The sequence below is a fragment of the Corvus cornix genome, chromosome 8, assembly GCF_000738735.6.
Source record: "Corvus cornix cornix isolate S_Up_H32 chromosome 8, ASM73873v5, whole genome shotgun sequence".
NCBI classification, from domain to species: domain Eukaryota; kingdom Metazoa; phylum Chordata; class Aves; order Passeriformes; family Corvidae; genus Corvus; species Corvus cornix.
In genome coordinates, this window is record NC_046338.1 from 11395426 (window position 1) to 11413208 (window position 17783).

The window sequence follows — 17783 nt, forward strand, 5'->3', positions numbered from 1 at the left end:
TAAGAGTAGTACAATGTGCAGAGACATTAAAAAAGTGATTGAGTTACTCACTGTGCCTGTAAAGGTAGGTATTGTGAAAATAATACAATATTACTGCATATTGTGTCATCTAGAGACCCAAAGCCCTCACATAAATCTTTACCTTTCATTTGTCCTTCCAAGCTCGGTGCTGCCATGTATCTATAAAAATAACAGAAAGAATGAGTACTGTAAAAAGTCAATTTATGAAAAAAGGTTTATTTGCAATTACTCTTTGGGGCATGGTTCCTACGGTACTTTACTGGAATCTTCCATAATATCATATTCAACTTTGTCTTTTAACAAATTCAGGCAGTTACTTTTAATAGATATGATAAGCCTGAGAAACAAAATAGTTCTAGAATGAAACTTTAGGAGTTAAGTAAAAATCTCCTTCTGGTGAGTTCTTCGTGATCTTAGGGAAGTTGCTTTCAGCCTCAGTTTATGCACCTGTGAAATGGGTTTTTACTGTTAAACTCACTATGATGGGGATTTATTCCTGCTTGTGAAGTGGTTTGATAGTCTCTGCTATATAATACATGCCAAGTGGCAGGGTGCTGTGCTCTGGCTAAAAAGTAGAATAAAGATACTTAGTACAGATCTCAGTAAAATTTACAACTTAAGAAATTATCTTCCTATGCTGGAAATATTTCCTTCGTCCCTCCCTCCTAGACAACTGTATACAACACAAAAAAATGTTTGTGTCTTATTATTCTGTCAGGCATTATTGAACTATAAAAAAACGATCTTGTCATCTCACACTTCTTAACAGATTATAAAAGAAAAATGACTAAAACTTGCTCAGACTGTCAAGTTCCTGCCAAACTGAAACTAATGAATCACCCTGGCACTGGTAAATAGCCAAAACTAGATTATATGAAGCGTATAAATAGTGCTAGGGACCATGTTGTCAAATACATATATTTATACCTCTGAAAGTAGTTATTGTTTAATTTCCATGAAGTTTTTAATTAAATTCTATCCAGCAGAGTAGTATGATACTCCTGTTTTTATTTCAATTCTTATTTTAACAACATAGATATAGACTGAAGCCTTAGAAATGTGATTCATGCCTACTACTTACTGATTTTGATATACTAGACAGAATGAGCTTGGTGCTGGAGAAATAACTGACAACACAAGTGGGATGATGCTGTTGTGGGGATTAAGTAAAAAGAATTCGAAGAACCTGTTTAGTTCCAGTGTGTGCTTTTGGCCCTGTGGGGTCTCAGGTATCACAGTTCATGTACTCTGATATCAAAGTTTCTCCTGTTTCTCCTCTTCTACCACTTTTTTTTTTCTTTTTTACACTGGGAATGAGCCTGTAGGTAGACTTCGTTTCATTAACAAAAGGTAAATTCCTTCACTCTTCTGCTGTAGGATCTTGTATTCATGAGAAGAGTAATTTTGTTCTTGCCACTGTCATCTAGGCTAGTCAGCTACTATAGTGAATGAAATAAAATGTAACAAAAGCTAATATACCATGCAAGCCATCCAGCTAAGAAACTCTTTAACATACGTCTTACTGTGTACTCCTCACTGAGTATGTGAAAAATGGGGAACATTTAAAAGGTGTTTATAACTGAATATACCTTTCTTATGTAAATGTTGTCAATATCAAAATGTCTACATTAAATTAGCTTAAAAAAATATAAAGAATGATTGAGATTTATATAGAGGATATGCCCATGTTAGAGAAACATTTCTTTTGTTAGGAGACTATTTGCATTCATGAGAACTGAAAATTAAGAAGGAATAAGATTTGTTTCTCTGCAGACTTACTAATTAGTGTTGGTTAGCTCTCCCAAATGGTAGGATGTGTGAGTATTTAAAATGTTGATGCAGACAAATTTTGAGACAAATTTCAATTTGATATTCATCCCTATATATAGCTTCAGACTGTCATATCCTAATGACATGTAGAATTTCTGGAGTCTCAAATGCTAAATTTTAAGTTTTATCAGAGGACCAATGACAAAATCCATTTATCTGCAGTAAAGAAGATTTTACAAGAAGCACTTAATGACAAATAGCACTGGGGTTTGGTTGTTTTGTTGTTGTCTTGTTTGTTTTTTTTAATGAGCAGGTAAAGAACATAGGGACTTAAGGGAATCGAGTTACTTTTCGAAGCGCCCTGTAGAATACTCGTGGCCACTGAGCTGACTTCTTTACTTGTTGCTTTAAGAAGGCTAAACTCCTGGAAATATGTGCTTTGGTGTTTTTGAATATTTTTACAGTGAAATTTATAGAGGCACTGAAATGCCAGTTTGCAGTAGTCTTTCCCACAGAGAATGCCTATTGTTGGATCTCATGCCTTCAACAAAAATTGCAGGGGAACTGAATACTTAATATGAACGTCCTTTGTACAAGTTGATAAGTAAACATTGCGTTTGCATATGGCTAGATTTTTTTTTTCCCCCAAAAACAATTTTAAAAGATTCCTTAATTCCTTTCTGTTGTAACAATTCCTTTCTCTCATTTGAATGTTCTCATTACTGCAGATTCTTTCTGGCTAAGCAACACACAGAGAAAAATCCTTCCTGTTTTCCTTTTCAAACAATATTTTCTTACATAAAAAAATAAAAGAAGGCCACAATTTTTCTTTTATCTGGTAGTACAGTGCATTTAAAGAAAAGAAATATAAAAATCAGGCAGCATCCTAGTGAAGGCCAAGAAATCCAGCTACACAATCTGAATTCCTCTCAGGGCAAGGGCTGTTTAGAACTACTTCGTGTGAGAAGCACATAAAGCTGATAGAAATGTTTTCAAGTTCAGAACAGATCTGCACAAAATAAAGGAAGTAAAAAGTGGTATTCAATAAACCAGGAGATAGGATATGGGGAAATCAGGTAGTAGCATCATATAGGGCAGCAATCTTGCTTCCTGCTGTGCATGTTTTGATTGAAACATGCTCATGTATTGGAATGAGACTCTAAATTCCCCTTTAAATATTTGCAGTATTTTAATTCTGATTTGCAATAAATAATATGACTAATCCATGCTCCCTCTCATTGCTTTATGATTATGACTTGCACTGCACATCTTGGCTGCTCTTAGCACTTACAAGTCTCTGATATATAGCTAAATGTTTCTGACTCCATCTGCTACAAAGAGAAGTGACACAGAAGTGCTCCCCAGCCATTTTATTGCAATTTAATGTAAATCTGTTATAATGCAGATGATGAAAAGTGCAGTGGCTTCCATGAATTCTGAAAGCTGCGATTGGGTTGTGGCTGCTGCGCTGCCCTCTGAAGATTTGCTGGGTTTAATTTTACATTGCACAGCCATTAGCTGACTGAGGTTCCTCACTGAATCACACTGCCACAATACTTCTTCATCCTCCCCTTCCTTTTCTCCTCACAGTGACCTCATTCACCCAAGTTTTCCAGCCCAGTCTCTCATTGCTTTTATCTTGTAAATTGTAACCTCCCAATACATCAGAACACAGAGCCATGCAATTGACCCCTGCAATGGACTATTTTTTTAAACTCTTGTTGGGGGGAATATTGTAACATACCTTTGAATTTGCTGTGGGCTCGTTGTGATTCTCACTGTTGTGCAAAGAACAGATTCATCTTACCTGGTTTCAATGAGAGATTGCCTTTACCATTGTATCACGTGTGGTCTTATTGCCATTGTGCAAAATGAGTGGTGTGAAATGTGTTCTGTGCTGGTTAGTTGGTGGTATTTGTAGATGGGAATTGGGGTGATCAGATCCTGTCATCCAGCATTAAGTGTTATTATACATTTATGTATAGGCCCTTAGGCAAATGACTTTTTTTCCCCTGTATTTTCTGTAAGTGTTACTGTTTAGAATGATAGAATTACATTCAGTAGAGTAATTAAACTGTGGCAAATTAGGTAAACCTAGAATGTAATTAAAGTACAGTAAAAACACCTGTAAATGATAATTGTTTCATTCCCTCAGGGAAAACGTGAAAATACTCTTTCTGATAGAGTATCGTTACCTAGAATCTTTACACATCCCGACTAACATGTTTTGTCCTTAAGTAATTTGTCTGGAAGTAATTGACTGCAGTATTAAAAAAAACAGCTAAAAATAAGGAGAACATCCTATTTCTTACAAGTTTTTCACCTGCAGACTGGGGAGTTACCCAGGGAAAAAGTTGTGGTCTTTCTATGGTTACGTTCTCCTGTCCACCAACTGGATGGGGTAGAGGTGAAAGGGAAAGACTAATTAATTAGATACAGGCTTCAGATCTGGTACATATTTATAATGGAGGTCATCTTGTCCAAGATAATAATGCCTTACTTTGTAAATTCATGAACCTGGAATAAGGCAGAATGTGGTGCTGACTTCACCAACAATTTATTCTACAGTATTTAAAGCTAGAGCATGAATTCTGTTGCCTGGAATGATCTGCAGTGATGGTAATCTTCCCAGTAAAATTTGTGTGGTGTCACTGCAGATGACATTTTCCTTTTGTGTATTGTCATGTCTAGAGAACTGATGATTTTGAGTGGAGACTTTGGTGTGGATGTTTATTTAAAATCTTCATTCCAAATGCAAATTAAATTTAAAGCTGATAGATGTTTTTTGAAACTTTAAAAAAAAGGCTGGTTTTTTGTGAGCAAAACTGGCTCATTTGCAACCAGTTCTAAAAGAAACTCTGCAAATCTCTGAAATGCAAATTTATTGAAATAAAACAATCCAGTCACCTGCCTCCTTGTGCTCCTGCAGCAAGGTGACTACCAGAGGAATAATTTCACATAAAGCTTTCTCAAGTGTTTTTCCTTCATCCTACAATTGAAGATATGTATTTTAAAATTAAAATTGACTCTAGATTTTAATAATTTATTTCCTTTCTTCTTTTCATTACAGAGAAAGTCCGTTGTTGCTGTGAGTTTCATTGCAGCATTCCTCTGTCTGATCATCGTTCGCCTCACAAATGAAGTAACTTTCCCTTTGATCCTAAACTGCTTTGGACAAACCAGTGTCAAGTGGATCCCATTTTCTAATGGCCAAAGGCAGCCTCTGAGAACTCATTATGGATATATAAATGTAAAAACACAAGAGGTAAGACCTGGTTTTAACAGCCCGGCAAAATGGACCAGTAGGTTTCTTTTTCTCCAATTCCATCTAATACTTTTTACAACCTGCCCAGTGTGAAAACTGAGCAAGAGTGTTTCTGAGCAAAGTGGCTATTTTAGAAATCTGCTACCACTTAAATGACTTTTGAAATTTTAAAAATTTCTGTCATGTATGCAGTGGAGAGAGCAGTGAACTGGCCTCAAAATCACCCTTGATTGAGTGAAAACTTGTTTATACAAACAAGAAAATCTTTCAGATTAATTTCAATCTTTCAGTCCCTCTAATGCAAATGGAAATTTTCTCATGTTTGTTGTAATAAGGTCCTAAAAATGTCTAATTTTGCCTAGGCTTCCCAAAGAAGAAGTAGCTTATTTGTGTCTATATGGGCATGAAAGAAGAAAAGGGAGTGATTTGTTAAATGAGCATATGTGAGTCTAGAAAATGTGTAAAGCTGGAGGTTTACTGGATTTTTCTGGATGTATTGTGTTAATACTTCATAGCTATTTCAAAGCCAGGTATGTATTTCCATTCTGTACTTTAAAACTCATTGATGTGTGTGGAGTGTGCCCAGCCCCTGCCCTGGAGGGAGGCCTGCTGAGATAAGGAGGTTGCATTACCTCCCAGTAAGATCCCCTTGGAAAAGGCAGCACTTCCTGGTGAGGGTGAGAGAAAAACAGAACCATGAGCCTCTGGGAGACCCTAGGTAGATTCTTTGTAACCCATTGGCTTCTACCCTCTCACACCCACCCTCGTATCCCTATAAGAGCTACCCTGTTCTCCCTTAGAGATCGGAGAGCTCGTCTCTAGCCTACCCTTCGTGGGGCGCAGGACAAATAAAGCTGCCCCATGCGGAACCGCCAAAGGAGCCTCTCATCTCTCTCCTCCTGGTCTGGCCTGGGGTTGCCTCACAGAGCAAGAGCTGAAATCACTCTCAGTGAATCACTAAAGAGCTGGCAGCCTGCTGAGACAGGCACCCCTCTGCGGAGGCACCCCGGCGGCGGAGGGAACACCGCAGACCTCGGGGGGACTGTCCCTTGCAGGACGCTCTCTCTGGGTCGGTCACGGCTTCCCGGGTCTGAGCCACAGACCCCAACCCGGCCACGATAGATGTGTATCTGCTTTGCAGAATACTTGCTCTGTGATAAAAATACTTGTCTGACAAAATTTAGTTTTACAGGGACTCCTGCTTTAAAGTGTTTTAGTTGTCAAAATTTCTAGAGCCACTGTTGGGTTTTGGTGATGCATTTTCTTCAGACTTTTCCTCTCTCTTTGTAGTATTTGTAAAGTGGAAACTTTCAAAATAAGGTAACATAAAAAATGAACTCTTTCTGTAGTTTGTGATCAGTTATAGCACTGTCAGTCATGAGAAATACTATCAGACTTCCACTAACTGCTAGTTATTTTTTTCTACAAAATTGCAATTATTAATGAGTGAAATTCATTTACATAACAGCTTTTATAGAGACTGAAAATACTTTACCACTTCATTGTATTTAGTCCTGGAAGTGTATTGGACTAGCTAGTTATTATCCTACCTTTAGTGGGTTAAATACAAAAAGCAGAATGAGAGGCAGTTTTTAGGAGGCAGCTTCTTTTAAACTTATGTAGCTTTTAATTACTGTCCCTGTAAGATGCAGCACTATTTTGGATGCCAAAGTACATTATCGATAAAGCAGAAAAAGGACAAGCACCTGAGAAGAAAACTATTTAGATGTGAATCGTAGTCCCAGTGTAAGGAATGGGAGGTGCTGTTGAGCACAAAAGGGTTAAGGCTTCATCCAGCATCTTCATCCCTCTAGATATGAGAGGGCAGCATGTTCTGCATGTCCCTGGGTTGTTGGCACAGTGGCAGGCATGGAATCTGAATGAGGTAGAGCTGCCACGGTCACTTGATCACTATCAGTCTGAACTGATAACTGGAGAGGAGGGGAGCTTGCTGATACATTTTTATTCACCATTGCCTTCATCAGAGGTTAGAAGTAGTTTATGAGGGCCTTAATTCATTCTTAAATTTGATAACACGCTTGGAAGTTCTAACAGTAAATGGAAAGGAGTGTCCTGAAAGTTGGTGACTGGTATCGAGTAGTAAGACATTTGTCTCAATTTAGCTTAGGTCATGAAGGACTCCTTAAACTTAGTAATTTTAGTTGTTTTCCCTGTCGTATTTTCAGATTACGTTAATATTTGCTAATTAAAATGATAATGAAGAACCTGAACATGGCTTGCTTATTGTAAATGGACTAACTTTTGACTTAATTGTTCCCTGTGCGAGGGAACTTTTGTTGTGCTGCTCATGTGAAAAGCTTTTACCCAGTTCCTAACTCACACTCATAGCTTTCTCAGACTATGATTTTTAGAACACAGATTGCCTTGTCAGAGAAGCATTTTTATACTACTTTTATTAAAATAGCCAGAAAATCTCAATTATTCATAGAGATTAAAAGCACTGATCACTCATTGCTTTGTTTTGTCAAATACATCAAATTTCTGCTCATTTCATAAAATTAAGATTATATTTTCTAGGTTTTTGTGCTGCTGTGGTATGTAAGATAAGCAGAAAAGTCCACTCTGTGAGACAAGCTAATGCCCCAAACAGATGTGGCCAAGTTTTTTGCAAAATAGAATGCATGGTGTCTCGTCAATGGGCAAGGACCAAATGGTGTGGGGAAACAATACCGCTGTGAATTACCAGGAAATAAAGTGAGGGAAGGGAGGATAGGAGAGAAGGCTTTTAAAGATGTGAGTTTTGGCTTTTTCTCTTCTCTTTTATTGAGGGAATCTTTTTACACCTGCTGGATGTGCTCATATCCTCCTAGAGTGTCCTTTGAATCCTATCACCCCACCGTTGTCTCCTGCTGTCTGATAGCACTCCATCCTGTTCCTCAGCCACTTCCAAAATCCTTCTTCTTTTCTTCACATTCGTTCTGCTCTCCTTTACCTGTTCTCTCAGGGTGCACTCTAAAGTCTGGCAGCATACAGCATGCCAGGGCTCTCTGATCCCAACTTCTCAGCGTTCTTAAATACTTGAATATACAAGGTCAGCGAACCAGAGGAACTAGGGTCATTTGCCACCAACCCAGTCAGTCATCTGAAGTGACAGGGAAGCTAGAAAATCTAGAATGAACTACTACTCTGCCTTTCCTGTCTCTATTGCATGCTTACTTTCTGAAGAAAAAGGAAAACCAAAACAAACCAAAAAAGGCCCAAACCCCAAAATTTTAATCCATAGCAATAAAATACTAAGTTAGAAGGAGCTGATTGGTTTTGGGGTAAGGCTTAGTGGGATGAGACTTGAAAAATCTTATGAGATGATGGAAAATCAATTACTTGGTTAAAGTGGTAGTGATCAATCATTTGTATTAAAAAAGATCAGGAAATACGATGATATGAACATTAGTGTTTATCTCAAAAAACAATGATGTGGCTGTTATTAGGTAGGATCAGAATAATACTGTAAAGACATATTTCAAGGGTGTTGTGTATTTGACTTGACAGTGTAATATTGTGGAATTTTTATTATTAAAAAGTCTGAAAAAAATTTAAGATTACTAAACCTAGATTGTATGTGAGTATTTAATATAAAATGCAAAGAGAGACATAACTTAATCTGCAATTAAGGCTGTACATAACACAGGGTTGTTGCTATGGTTTCCTTGATTTGTAGCCATAGCAACAGCTTTGGAAAAACTGTCTTTATGTACAGTAAATATATTAGATTTGAAATACAAATAGATGTGAAGTGTTGTATATACCGGGCCATTTGAAATACAAATAGATGTGAAGTGTTGTATATACCGGACTAAAATGTCTAGACACATTTTAGTTTCACTTTTGAGATATTTCTGAAATAGAGGATTCTTCACCTAGAAAATTTGCATCCAGAGCCCACCCTCGCTCTCCTCAGTAGAAAAGGATCTTGTAGTAGCCCTCCATGATGTGATCTCTTTCCCGTTTTCAATATCCACATCCGAGGTCACTCCTTGAGATTTGTGGGAAATTATGCCTGTCTGTTTTGCAGTATTGCTGTCTTGCTCAATACATGAATTTTGACCTTTCAGTGAGAAGGAGGTGTATGAGCAAGATGACCTTTCCATCCCTTATTTCCTCCACTTTGTGCCTATGGATTTTTGGTGAGAAGTCCCATGAAATCTGTCTTTAGGAAATGTCATGCCTATCATGTGTTAGTTATTTTTATCCTATTCCTGGTGATTTTTTTTCATAAAAAATATTAATTTGCTACAACTCCACGGTAGTTACCTAATTGAAACCTATTGTCATTGGAATGAACTTCACCCCCTACCCACGTCAAGCTGATGTAATGACTCTTTTTGTATATCAAAAATGGGGAAGCAGATAAAAAGAAGCAGGTAGAGAAAATATAACCTTCCTCCTTCTTTCATACCATTCCTACTCTACAAAGAATTCTAGCAAAATTAATGAACATCATGTATTTAAATTGCAGCATTATGATATCAATTTAAAATCCATTAGCAGTCTGAAACTTTATGCTAGGCAAGTCTAATAGTGTTCTTGGATATTTGATTGTGCTTCATGAAAGGTGAATATTGAATAGATTTTTACTCTACCGTCAGTATTAAAATAATACAGCATTTTCCTTCATACGTAAAATCTGAAATATAGCTGCAATAACACTTGAAGCGTAATTATAAAAGTATATTCAAGTACTGAACAAAGATTAAAACCGTTCTTGGAAAAGGCTAAGTTCTGAGATGACCTAAAATCCCTACATTAAACTGCAACTGTGAGATCTAATGGCTTCCTCTAAAATGAATTCTGAGGGAGCAAAGAGCCTTTGTGTCGTGAACATTGAAGAATCTTGCCTTACAGTGATGAGCGCTAGATAAAAGGAATGTGCATTGTAGCACTTAAGACTTTTAAAAAATCCTGTCATAACTGAAAAATTCATCAATACTGTATTGATACTGAAGAAATACATTTGGCTCATATTATCCCATACCATTTTGTCCCTAACCTGAACAGACCTGTGTACAAGCGTTAATTGCTCACCACTTGTGGCACACACAGCTACGAACACTTGTGACTGGACGGCCTAAATCTGGTTCCTTTTTTTTCCATTTTCCCAGAATTTCTGTAGTAGAACTTGACTGGAATGAGTGGAGGTTTCCACAAATAAAATACCACAGATATGAATATAAACAGGAGAAGTTTGCAGACCTTATACATACCTGTGTTGTCCTTTTTATTATTTTTTTTTAAACAGAATAAAGTAAGTACATTTAAAAATTACCTGAAATGTAGAGGTAAAGTAACATAACATGCAGAAATATGGGCTGTGATGTGCTCTGTGACTGTAAGATAAGGCACATAGAATTTCAAAAATAGCAATAAGATAGTTGTCAACATGTTAGAAGCAATCATACGGTGGACCCGCACCAACCATGAGAGACCACCTGCTTAAAAAACTTGAAAAACTAAATTAAAAAATACATGAGGAATGCAAAGAATGTGGTGAATGTTTTAATATTAGTTCTTCTCCAGATATGGGAAGTGAGAAAAATTTTTCAAAAAGACTGACATTTTTGTAAGAAATATTAAAAATATGTAAAGCTAGCAACTGACCTGGAAAGGTTTGTTTTGCTTTTGTTAGTAATGGATGAAAATGACACTATGAAGAGAAACTTGGAGAATAGCTCTGGGTTTCATGTCAGAAGAGAAGGTTACCAGACTGTGAACTGGAATGGTGTGTTCAGCTGACTCCAGAGATGCTTGTTTCATACTCTTCTTGGAAAAAACTGGGTCCTAGAGAGGCTAAAAAGCTACATCAGCCAAAATTCACTGTGAAAGAAAGCTGCTTTAGTATTTAATTTCTGAACATTGATGACTTCTATCCTGTCTCTTCCTTTAGGATCTTGTTCTATGTTACAACTTAAGAATTCACAGGATATTTTGTTAAGAAAAGGTTATTTGTTTCATAGTAATTTATCATTTATATCCCTTCTTAGACACAGTTTTTTATCAGTTGCACAGTTACTTATTATTTCATCCTCAGAAATCATGTAATAATAATAATAATAATAATAATGGAAGTACAACATGCAGTATCTTCTGGATTTTTTTTTGCTTCTGTTCTATAAATGGTCAGGAGCAACTTTCTTTGGAAGTATTGCAGAAGGGTTGGTTACATAACATTTTAAATGACAATCATATTGCACGTTACACTTCTGAGAGACATTCATATGGTGGGTTGATGGTTCCTGTCCTCCTGCCTCTCTTGTGTTTTCTGACTGTACCAGAGCTCCTGTTCCTGGCTCTGGGAGCCATAGGCACACACTCGGAAATAAAATTCCTGCCAAAGACTTTTAACCACTGAATGAGCAACTCCAGGAGCACATCTTATAGAAACAGACCTCACTAAACCAATTATCACCAGGATCCTCACTGCCCTCTTCCTCTCTCCAACCCCCATTTGGCCTGGAAGAAGAGAGAATTATCAGAATAAGCTGCAAGGTCCACTTGAAACCACTCAGGCTGTTATGAACCTACAGGAGAGAAGGGAACACAGGTAATGTGTGTCCTCAGTGGAGTAAATCCTGCCAGCTCAGCCATTTTCCTTCTGTATATATGGAATTAGCTTAGGTTTTTAAAGGTGCCATGACTCTGATGGTGTCTCATGAGGAAAAAGTCAAGTGCCAGGATAAATATATCAAGTATTCTATACAGAGGAATTAAATCTGCTCCACACAGAGCCTCAGTGTGATGAGTCAAGCAGTGCTGCCTGTGTGGCGGCTCTGCTTTAGAAAAAAGAGACTAAGGGACTTGAGAAGAGATTACTATCAGCCAGTGAGCTGTGCCATCAGAAGTCAATCCGTAAAGAATCTGGGCTGGTAGAAATAAATGTCTACGATGCAGTCATGGGCTGGATTGATCTGTTGAATGGAGCTTATAAGTTATATCGCAGAAGGTTACTGCTATCAAAGATTTGCCATGCACCTTGGTTATATATAATTTTCAGAGATTTCTCCCACCTTCTTGAGGATTTTTTTTTACTGCTACTGAAGGGTAGGGCTATAGCAGCTAATGTTAGTCTCCCTATTGAGAAGGTGCCAGTTGTGTTTTCCATGTGAAAAGTGTGAACAATGTCTCCCCAAATGAGAGATGCAACACCTTGAAAATTGACTGGAGACCATTTGGAAAACAGAGGAAGAGCTGACTTTTGCAGTTAGCGAGCTTGATAGGCGAATTTCTGTCAGCAAAGTTTTATTTTCATTTGAACGGCAGGTAGACCAGAAAAGTGAATGGAGTAGTCTTTTGGACTGGTAAAGAAAAGAGCAGGGAGGTTTGGTGCAATGTCTTCTTGAGTGAGACCAAACCTCTGGGGAAAATAGGAAACATGTAATGAGCAGATGAGAGTGAGGCTTGTCAAGGGAAGGAGGAACTTACTGATCTTACTCTGGATGAGAACTTACTTCTGTTACCATTACATGATTTCTTCTTTTGTCAGTAATAGTTGTCAAATGAAGTATGGGCTGCTTTGCATTAGTGGCAGGCAAGGTGTCTCCTTGGTGTTCCAGTTCATCAGCTGGGAGAGCAGTGCCCTATCATTTTCTCCCTGAATATCCTCCCACTACTGCTTTTTAAAAATGAAGACGCCCTCATCAAAAGAAACCCAGTGTCACCCTGCTAAGTTTATACCTGGAGTCCATTTCTCACAGAGATTCAAAGGATTGTATCCTTTGCAGCAAATTGTCACTAGTTTTGGATGTGGTGATGGCAGCTGAGGTACACTCTGTACTGGTGTATAAAATACACCACAGAGTAAAAAGAGTCACTAAAAATGGAATTTTGCTGGTACAGTCGTTCCTACACAAGGGCTTTCTGCTAGCTATGGCAATCAGTGAGTTTAGCTCTTTGAGCTCTTGCCCAGCACAGCTATCTGGCAGAGATGCACAGCACAGAGCTGACCCAAGGCTATTAATACTCCCCTGCAGGGAGCCGCGTGCCAGCCACGCACACACGGGCACACAGACGTGCGTGGGTGCCCATGTAAACAAAGCAGCTAGAACTCGCTCAAGAGACAGACTCCTAGCACTGACAGTCATGCCAATTACTAGTTAGCTTTAAAGCCACAGCCATCTTCCTTGAAAGCCTTTGCTTTCCAAGTTTGCTCCCATGGCCATCTGTCACAGCCTGTGTTTGGCAGCTTCAGGTTCTGCTGTGCGGCTCTGCGGATTGAGCACAGAGTTTTGTCTTTTTTATTGTTTTCTGAGTGGGTGGAAAGTTTCTATCACATGAGCCTTTTCTCTTAGGCTTTTTGTTAAAATGTGAACCTTAAATGCATATTTGAGCTGTTAATTTTTGCTATCTGCTCTCAGACCAGGATGGAACAGGTGGACTGGTATAAGTGCTGCATAGAGGAGAAATGAGCTCAAAGACCCTCTTAGAGCAGATGCAAATTGTACCAGCAATAATTTTTTTTCTTGGGATAGTTTCTCTTGTCTGGCTGAATGCATTAGTCCATACCACCAAATATGTGTTATTTGGTCTGTAAGAGACCTGTATGAATCAAAAACCTCATGCCCATTACTGGCATTACTATGCTGGCAGTGTGTGCATCTTAGCTCTACTTAATAGATTTATAGTATCTGTTACAGGGAGCTACGTTTTCTGTGGGAGTAGCTGTAAATTTTGTGTACTCATCACACATCATGTTTTAACTACCACTAAACCAGTTGTATTGCCACCGATATTGGAAAGTTCATGGTAAATGGTGTCCATGCAGCTGCACCCTAAAATGAAAACCAATTCCATCTGGGTCAGGGTGGGAGTGAGAAAAATGAAACTCTGTGTTACTTGCAATATTTCTTTCTTCCATCTTTATTTTTCTTTCTATCTAGTTGATATATTTTCCATATTGAGCTAGTCAGAGATTACAGTAATCTCGTTTCCTGTCACTTAGAAAAGCAGTTGGCGCATTAGATGAATAAATACAGCGTTAAATAAAAATCCCAAAATGAGAGCAGAGAAATTACTGGAGTGATTTTCGGATTGTCCTCTTAATAACAACAATTCATCCTCCATTTTTAATCCCAACCCCAGGGATGCACATTACTGCCTTTACCCTTTCATACCAGTCCTCTTTTCTGTGACTAATAGCATCATTTTTCGAAGTACCGCTTCTTGAATGTGTTTTTAAGAGTTTCCTGTAGCTAGGACCCAGAGTTTTGGATTTGAAATTGATGAAAATGCTACCAGTATTAGATCAATATTTCTTCAGGGGATGGAACCTGCTTTGCTCCAGTTAGAGACTGAAAAGAATGCTCAAGGGTCTCATATTAGTATTACACCAGCCAAAGTGTAAGTTGGTTCAGGTTAATTTCCCTGGTTCTAGTTCAGTGATGCTACCACCCTCCCTCCTTTCTACCTCTTTCAGTGCTGGTGCCTAGGATTCATGTTTGTAAAGAGAAAATACAATTTCTGGAGTGCATCAAGTTGAAAAAGTATATTTCTAAGCTTTTACTCAGATGCCTTCAGACTCCTATGAAGTGCCTGACTGCGTGCACAGGACCTACTCCAAAGTAGTTCCAGGGCAGTACACTGAAAACTTAGATCAGCACAGGCAAATATCCTAAAACAGAACTGAAATACCAAGGTGAAGGATAAAGTCTGGCCTTTAGGTAAAAACAATAACCCTGTATTTGATGACATCCAGTATGTAATGGAATTGATCAATGAATGACAGTTCTGTTCTCAGGTGTTTTTTGTGTAATTAATTTTATTGACTTACCAGCATTTTCCAGCTTACAATACAGTTTCTTGTGTCATCTTGTTTCTAGCATGTTAAAGATTTGTAATGTTGATCCTATTTCCTGCAAGCTCTTCCTTTTTAGAGCCAGTTCATGGTGACCAAAACTGCTGATTTTTCTTAAGGCTTCCCCTCCAATTTGGCTTGCTCTTTACTTCCCAAAATTTTTTTCACTAGATCATAAGATTTCCTTTTCCCCCCAAATGTACTACTATTTAAGACAGCTTTGAAGGCATAGATGGGAGATTTAGGAGATAAGAGGCTGTTCTTAAGCCGTCTACTGCTGCATTCTACACAAGGTTGGATTCCTGGTGGAGTAGAGATGTGGCCTCAAGATGAATACATTGATCCAGTCTTCTGGTAGCAGGCTTTGGAAAAGCATCTGGAAATAAATTTCATATCAGAAGAACCTGTGGCAAAATTGTGTCTCTGGTCAGAGTTCATGTACCTTTTAAAGTTTCTTGCTAATGTCCTTACAAGAATGACTTCTTTTTCAAATGGAGTGACCTCCAAAAAAGTTTATTTGAAGCCATGTCAGTGTTTCCCAAAGGCAGAGTACAGGCACTTTTCAGTGTTTCTAGGGCTGAACTGGCTCTCTGGTAAGAAGGCAGAAAAATGCAATTTTCTCAGACACATGAGAAGCAGGTGGTGCTTCTTCATTAATTGTCTCCATGGCAGACCTCCAACGAGTCCCACAGGAGAGTGCCTTGGAGGCAGTGGGGGGACTGTCCTTTGGGATCCTCCATGGTGGTGAGGTCGCTCTGGAGCTACCCTGTTCATTTCTGCTCCAGTTGGCCCTTGGTGTTGAATGTGCCTTGTCACCACCGGGACAAGTGATAACGGATGGAGCTGATGACATTATTGTAAGGCAAATGATGATGATTAGTGTTGATCTTTTACTCAGGAGGGAGTGGGCAGAGAAACAGGCTGGAACTCTCGTGAGCTTGCCTCAGTTTCTGTCCTGCTGCTGATGTGGACCAAAGTACTCTTCACTGCTTCTGGATCATCATGTTTGTAAAGCATTCATGTTTGTAAAGAGAAAGTACCATTTTTAGATCAAGTTACTTCTGGTCATGGTCAAAAATTAAAAAGTTTTAGTCAGATTGACTGTCATAAAATGGTTGTGAATCTACTATTCCGGATAGATTATCCCTTATTACCATTGTATTACAGCCAGAACTTTATTGTCAGAACAACAACAGAAGTAATCTTTGCACTGCACTAATGCATTCTGATTGACAAAGGATGAGGTAATCCATGTCCTGTGACAGCAGTTGGCATGTATTATGTAATGATAGATAGCAACTTCCATAGACTGCCATTAATTTCTGCATGAATCCTGTCTGTCTTTGATAAGCATGTGTAACTCTTAATAAATTATTTTGGAGCTGAGCATAAGCATCAAGGAGAAAGGACTTTTGTACATATGGGGGCTGGTGATAGCTGAAAATGAGAAGGCAAAACTGACAGATAATTGTAGATGAGAAGTAATTTTCAAGCAATAGACAGGGGTGATATTGTTTCCAGTTTAAAATTAGTTGCCACCTCTGCTGGCTGCAATGCGAGGTAAGTTCTGCTGTAAAATCTAAATCCTTTGATCATTTGTTATGTATAGGCTGTTGATAATGACATAGGAACCAGCATTGTGGAGCTCCCTCCACTTGCTCTTAAATGGCTTGCTCCCATTCCAGTGGGTGTTATCCACTCTTCATTTCCTGGGGAAGAAATGGCCCTCTGTGAGGTTGTTTATCTGAATAGCACAGAAATAATTTTCTGCAAACATAACTATTACCATAACAGAACCCTTAAAAAAAAATACAGTGACACTCTGAGTTTTCTGAGATTAGTGTCTTCCTCTAAGGCCTCTATTTCCTCTGGTATTACTTCCAGTCCTGTTCACTGAAACTACAGTGCATGTCTGCCACAAATATCATGAATAATGCATATATTTTTCTGCTAGTTTCAGTGTGATACCAAAAAAAAAAAAATCTAGAGCTGAAAAAAAGCAGACTGGCCAGTCATCTTCCTGCTAGTATGTGATTGACCCATATTCCATGTTTTCTCATGTTTTAACCTGCCTGTTGTTACAATTGCAATTCTTGGTCCTTTACCCACATCCGTTAGAAGATCATGAGGTGCCACTTGAGTATTTTCTGATATTGAGATATGGGGAAACAGTACAGCTGTTTATATTTCTTTATTTCCTGTTTTTTTTTAATATCTTAGAAGTTTCTATTTCTTAATCACATTTTTCTTCCAGTATGTACAGACATTTGCAGTTTCACCTTTATCACCATGTTATCAAGCAAAACTCTTCCTTATTTTTCGTAAATCATCCATAGAAAGAGCCCACCTTTTCCTCACTTCTTGCTGCTCAGTTTCCTAGAACTCAGTATGGGACTGAGCTGTAACGGAAGAGAGGAGATGACCTAACATGGTACCTCTGCTTCCACTTATCAAATTACCTTGGATTTATTTTTCCTAACATGTCTTGGATCTTTTTCCCTGAGATGAATCACTTAATTGTTTTCCAAGATGATGCCCAGCTTGTTATTTTTCTCGTGCTTGTGCTCTCTTTCTGAAAATACCATTTATTTTCTCCTGAAGATTGTTTGTAAAGATAAACAGACTTAGCAAGGAAAAGATCACAAAGTTGGTGTTGTATAAGGCCAATTAAAAAAGGTTTAGAACTAAAAGGAAAAGTGATTTCTTTTTGTTGTTTGGTTTGTGGTTTGTTGGGGTTTTTCTCCTTTCTTTGTTTCAGTCTGTATCAGAAATCTTATAGTGGTTTAAGTTATTCTTGAATATAGGATTTTTGGTCATAATTTTTCCCATTCAGTCTGCAGTAGCATTCTTGCAGTTTAAATGCTCTTGTTCATTAGAGGAACAGTTTTCCTATGGAATAACAGAGTTAATCTGTTAAGAAAT

General features: G+C 38.1%; 1 protein-coding gene across 1 annotated transcript in view; it reads left to right on the forward strand.

Moving 5' to 3' along the window:
* Window positions 1-17783, forward strand: part of ST6GALNAC3 (ST6 N-acetylgalactosaminide alpha-2,6-sialyltransferase 3) — a 150907-nt gene that overhangs the window by 31538 nt on the left and 101586 nt on the right. The window contains exon 2 of the mRNA XM_010408973.4: window positions 4862-5056. The gene's annotated coding sequence lies outside the window, so the exon portion shown is untranslated. The remainder of the gene's footprint in view (window positions 1-4861; window positions 5057-17783) is intronic.